Genomic DNA, 6,344 nt, shown 5'->3' on the forward strand with positions numbered 1-6,344 from the left:
GGTAGGGAGGAAGTACCCAGTGACCAGCAGCTGTGGCCAAGGACCAGCATGACCAGCACAGGTTAGAGCAGGGGCGGGGCGGGGGGAGTCATGGAAGAAAAGAAAGGAGGGGGAGGGGAGCAGGAAACTGTCCCAGATGGGTTCCGATGAACTGAGTTCTCTCTGCCACCAGAAAAACGGAAGCCCGTTTGAGTCGTGAACGCACAGACAACCCAGCAAATGTAAACAAGCAGAACTAAGCTTCAGAGAAAATCATGGTGCTGGAAAAAGGGGATATTAATCATAATATTAATATTAATCATAATTCCGGCTCTGCTGTGAAAAGTATTTACATGGTCAAATTATGTAAAGACTTTTTAATTTTAACCAGATAAAAACTAAACTCACTGAGAAGGCGTGGGAGGGAGGGACGGGTGGGAGGGGGGAGGGGGGTTATACATCACGTGTAGGAAGGTAACCACGGTGACCGTGGGGCTGGAGACTCAGCCCACCAGGACTGCAGGCAAAGGGTAGGCAGAGTCGTGGGGTGCCCTGGGTGAGCTGTAAGCCCGCTGCCCGGGCGGAGGCAGAGGCATAAGGAGGGGTGCTCAGACGTTTATCTCGTGGCTCTCTGCCAGTTTCCTGGGGACCTCAATGCCTTCATTGTCACTAAAGTGTCAGTGAGCAGGTGTGGCCCTGACCATGCACAGAACATTGAAGTCTTAACAGGGGAGCCTGGAGGAGGGAACTTCCTGACTCTGCAGAACTGACCCACCGACCAGGTGACCCTGGACGGGCCACTTAGGCTCCGTGAACTTCAGGCTCGTCTGTAAAGTGGGACTGCAAAGCTGCCATCACGGGGGCTTCCCTGGTGGCGCAGTGGTTAAGAATCCACCTGCCAATCCAGGGGACACGGGTTCGAGCCCTGGTCCGGGAAGATCCCACATGCCACGGAGCAACTAAGCCCATGTGCCGCAACTACTGAGCCTGCGTTCTAGAGCCTGTGAGCCACAACTACTGAGTCCATGTGCCACAACCACTGAGCCCACGTGCCTAGAGCCCATGCTCCACAACAAGAGAAGCCACCGCAAAGAGAAGCCCGTGCACCGCAACGAAGAGTAGCCCCCGCTCACCGCAACTAGAGAAAGTCCGCGCACAGCAATGAAGACCCAACGCAGCCAAAAATAAAAATAAATAATTTTTTTTAAAAAGGCTGCCATCACGGGTTGTCGCGAGAATGAAATGAGATAACGTCCGAGGAGAGCCTTTGTGGGCATCGAGGGTTCTGAGGGCCTCGTGCTGAAACCAGATGGAGTAAGCACTATCTGGAAGCTCCAGGCCTGAGTGAAGCCGGCAGTGAGGTCCCACGTGTGCCCTTGGCAGTGGGGGGCGGGTGGTCCCACGTCTAGGCAGCTGACCCCACAGGAGGCTCAGAGGTCAGGAGAAGGGACCTGTGGACTCCAGCGTCATGGAGCAGGAATAACTGCCGAGCTACTGGCCAACTGGATGCAGCCAAGCCTCAGGGCTTCCGGGACCTGCGCGACCAGTGCCATTGATCCCTGTCGTTCGAGGTTTTGTTCCAGCATCACCGAACTCTCACTGACAAACCCTGAGCCACGGTGCCTGGGACACACAGGGCTGGGCTCCTGGGGGCCTCTGGTCACAGCGTTTTCACCAACCTGTCAACACATGACCTTGTTTTATGTATATTTTCTGTTTAAAGACACTTTATCTAATATGTACCGAAGACTCATTAACATTGAACTCGTGGCCAACAGCCCTAGATCTTACACCTGAACGAAGCCCATCTAACGTGTTTTCTCCAAAAATCATGTCCCAGCTTCCTTGAGCTCAGGACACCAGAGAGCCCTGCAGCATCAGCTTGGGGACCATTTTAAACACTGGAATCACCGACAAAATCCCAAATATGCAAAAAACGCGGCACCAGATACTTGTTTACAGTATGAGACGGAAACCTGAAGGCAGACGTCGTCTTGCTTAACGCCAGCTGGGAACATGTGCCGCAGGTGACACTTTTCACCCCCCTGCACGTGAGTGACCATAAAGGCCCCGTGAGCAGTGATCAGGGGTTACAAATAAATTTTAGCAAGGGGGCTGATCTGCGAATACGGCTTCCACAAATAATGAGCAGTGGCTGTTAGTAAGCTCACTTTACAGAGCAAGAAACTGAGGCTCATCCAGGCAAACGGCCACACCTGACCAACAAGTGGCAGAGCGGGGATTCAGACCAGCCACAACTGCAGCACCGTGTGTACCAGCCCCAGGCCCCGCCCACCACTGCAGCCCCATGTGCACTGTCTCCGGGCCCCGCCCACGACTGCGGCACCGTGTGCGCCAGCCCCGGGATAGCTTCTCATTTATGGCTAAGGCCCCCGAGGCCCAGAGAGGATGCCGAGGTCACCTAAGGCCGCACAGATGTTGGGGGCAGTTCAGGCTGAACCCTGGCCCTGGACCCGGGGAGTGTCCTTTCTCACAGCTGCACCCCCTTCTTCATGAAGTGCCTGACCGCCTGCGTCGTGGGTTCTCCCCTCCCAGAGGTCGGAAGATGCCCCTCAGGCCGCTGTCACCAGCTCAGCTCCGGCACTGCAATGAGGGCCTCCAGATGGGGACACCAGGGGGCGCCCCCCTCGCCAGCGCCGGGTGCCCCCCAGCCTGAGCGGTCCAGGAAACGGGAGGAACAATGGGGTGATTGATGCAGGCGCCCTGAAAGACAGATTGTTCAGATGAAGAGCATTCCAGGCTCCCGCCAAACGCCCAGAGTGTGTGGAATTTCAAGGAAAAGCTGAGTAAATGAGAGCTGTCTGGCTGGGACCCTGGCCCCCTCTCCGGGATGTTGCAGGCTCAGCCTGGGCCCCAGAGGCCGAGCCTGGCCAGGTGGAGGCGGCAGGGGAAGCAGAGGGAAGGTGGAGCCATGGATGGGAGGAGGGCTTCCTCCCCACCCTTCAGATGGCCTGCGCCTCTGGATACACTCAGACAGGCACCAGGTCCTGTCCCCACAGCAACGCTGGCGTGAACCCCAGGGTGGCCTCGGGTAGAGCCTTCCACCTCTCTGAACTCTGTTTTCTCATCTGTAAGGTGGGCCTAAGCCTCCCTCCCCTTTGTGCCCAGGGCCATCGTGAGGGCCAAGGAGGAAGGGCTGCACAGCTCAGCATCAGGCCGCCCTCTGGTCAAGGCAGGCCCCCTCGAGCCGCACCAGGACCCAGCCCCTGCCCCTCCGGCTCGCTGCCCAGACCTCCGGGGGACCCGGCCCAGCACCAGTCCCTGGCGTGAGCTCCCAACCTCCTCCAGCCCAGGATCTGAACTTCCGACCACCGCCCAAGGCCAGGGAGGAGGGAGAAGGATCTGGGCTGAGGGAGCACAAGGGTTCCTTGTCCTGCCAGGCAGCCTGGCACCGCCTGTCCTGTCCCCAGAAGGAGTCTCTCTGGGACTATTGTCTTTCTCGTGTGACTCCGGGAAGGGCAGATCAGGGCCATGGGGCCAGGCCGAGCGGCCATGACCTGCTCACACCGCACGCCTGCCCCTGGAGCGCCGGGCCCACCCCAGCACGGGGCCCAGCCAGCACTTCTGTTCCTCGTGGTGGCTCCGCCCCCAGCCCCTTCCCTTCCGAAAACCTCAGCTCCCACCCTGTCTTCACAGCCTCTGTTCCACACCCGTTGTTCCTTTGCTGCTTTATTAATTGAATTATTTACAGTTCTTACTGGGCACCCAGCAGAGTCCCAGCCCTCGTTAGCCTTCAGTAAGACGTAATTATAGCCCAGCCACCCACCTAAGTCACCCAGGCAGGGACGTAAACCCCCATCCTTTACTCTGGCCCGGCTTTTCAGTGTGTGTCACTGTTCCTCCTGGCGGCCCTGCTCCCTGGCACCCCCGGCGTCCCCTCGCTGCTCTGCCCCAGCCCGTGCTCGGCCCACAGACCCCAGTTCCGACCCCAACATCAGGCAAGTGCTATGTGATTTTGAGCAAATGACCCAAAGTTTCCGGAGTGTGTTTCTTTATCTGCAAAGTGAGAAGGGCTCATCTCTGCTCCAGGCGGTGGGAAGATCAAACACCATGGTAGTTATGAAAGCCCCGTGACACCTGATCACCAGCCCACACGGCGGAGAAACCGTCACAATGGTCCACGTGCTAGCAGGCAGCCTCCCCAGACACCTGGAGATGAGGCTGTCCTGGTCCAGCTCCTCGGAGACTAATAATAATGATCCCCGTGGTGGTAGTTGTCCCAACTTCACGAAGCATTTTCACACCCTTCAGACCATTATAACTTTCCCAGTGGATCCAGCGACAGAGAGGTGGGGAGGGAAAATGATTTGGGACAGCTGGAGACCTTCAGCATCACCTGTGTCATCTCTACAGGATTTACTGTCTGCCAGAGATGCACATCCAGCTCCCTAGACACACACTGGTGAGGGAGGGCTGAGCAAACAGATCTCAGCAGCCCCACTCTGGGTCCAGGATGGGTCCTTCCAGCCGGTACACAGTTCCTCCCAGGGCCCGACAGAGTTCAGTCCTGAACAAAGGCCTTCTTCTGGGTGCCGGTGGTGACCAAAGAGGAGACGCATGTGCCCCGGGCACACCCTTCCTGCCAGGGTCCCCGCCAGCCACGCCCGCGCCCTTCCTGGCTTCTGGCAGGGTGGGCAGCTTTAAGTCCCTCAGGAAACAGCGCTGGGGCCGTTTGCCAACATCGCATGCGTGAGCAGAGGCCCAGGCCCAGGGAGCCATCAGCAGGCCTGGGGAGGGTTACGTCCACAGGATGTGCCCAGGACCCAGGTGTTCCCGTGGGCGTGGGCAGTCTGGGGCGGGGGACTTAACAGCCTCTGCCGGGCTACCTCACCTGCCCTGGGGAGAGATGCTGCTCTCGGGGAAAGGAAAAGAAGAGCCCGGCTCTGCGGCCAGGGAGGTGGGGGGGCAGCAGCAGGGAGATGCCAGGACGGGAAGGCGGGGCTGGCCCTGTCTGTCCCGACCTCCCTTCATGTGAGGACAGCCGTTGGCAGCAGGGAAGTCGGTCTTCCTGCGGACGACAGCATCTGATTCGCTAGCCGTTGCCGAGCGACGACTCGTCACAGACTGCGGTGTAGATAACATAGTGCATCATCTCACAGCCTCTAAGGGCCAGGGATCCGCGCGTGCCCCGGGCCTTCTGCTCTGGGCTCTCACAGACAGCAACCAAGTTGGCTGGCCAGGACGGGTGTCGTCTCAAGGTCCTGACCAGGAGGGACCTGCTTCCAAACTCACACGGTCGCTGGTGGGACCCAGGTCCCTGCGGGCCGTTGGTCAAAGGCCACTCTCGGTCCTGCCACGTGGGCCCATCCAACACGGACGTCTCTACCTTGGTCGAAAGGAGGCAGGGGAGAGCACCGCGATGAGTGAGATGGGCGCCGGGGTCTTACGTGGCCCTAATTGCGGACGTGACAAACTCGTCCGCTCACCAGGCCAGTGGCTCTCGAGGGGCGGGTCCACACAAGCCCTGCAGGGGGCGGAGACAATGGGGGCTGCTTAGGGTCTGCCTGCCACCGGGACTTCCAAACTGGGTCTCAGAGGAGCAGCGGGGACCAGCGAGGTCAGCGGGAGCGCGGGGGCTCAGGAAGAACGTGGTGGCCGACTGAGAAACCAGAGCAGAAGGGCTTCCAGACAGAGAGCAGAGCTCAGGGAACCCACGCCCGCCCCGAGCGCGGCCCAGGAGTTGACGTTTCACTATGTGCCCACTTGTGTGTCCTGTACCCTGTTTATTTGCAGTGTTCCTGGAGAAAGAGAGGATTATCGCTCCGTCTCCATCTGTGAAAACCTGCTCTGTCTCCATCTGTGAAAACCGACCCCAGGCAGTAAGAGTGTGGCCGAGGCCAACTGCCCCATGTGGACCCCCTTCTGCAGGGCGTATTTGTTAAAGATGGAATCTGGCAAAGAAAAGCACAGGCAAGCACCAGTCTGAGGAAGACACAGGAAGTGGAGGAATGAGGTCGCCCTTGCAGCCAGGACCCCGGCCTCTGAGGCTAAGTGAACTCATGGGAGCTCGCAGTGTGTTGTGTGTGTGTAAGACACCACTCAGCAGACTCCACTCACTAAATCTCCACCAGGCGCCTGGGCCCCAAGCCCCGAGGCCCACACAGCAGCCCTGTGTTACCTGCACCCCAAGCGCTTCTCCCCCAGCCCGAGATTCACCACGTCATCTATCAGGAAATAGTCCAATATCACAGGCTGTTGTGATAACACAGCAAGATCACATCTGAAGGTTCCTGGAGACTCAGAGGCCTGGGTAGAAACACAGGGTGATGACAAAGATTAGAGGACAGGGGAGGGGTCTTCCAGAGACCTTGCTGGGAGGGGGACTTGCTGGAGAAACAGACCAT

The sequence above is a fragment of the Phocoena sinus genome, chromosome 1 (assembly GCF_008692025.1).
Source record: "Phocoena sinus isolate mPhoSin1 chromosome 1, mPhoSin1.pri, whole genome shotgun sequence".
NCBI classification, from domain to species: Eukaryota; Metazoa; Chordata; class Mammalia; order Artiodactyla; family Phocoenidae; genus Phocoena; species Phocoena sinus.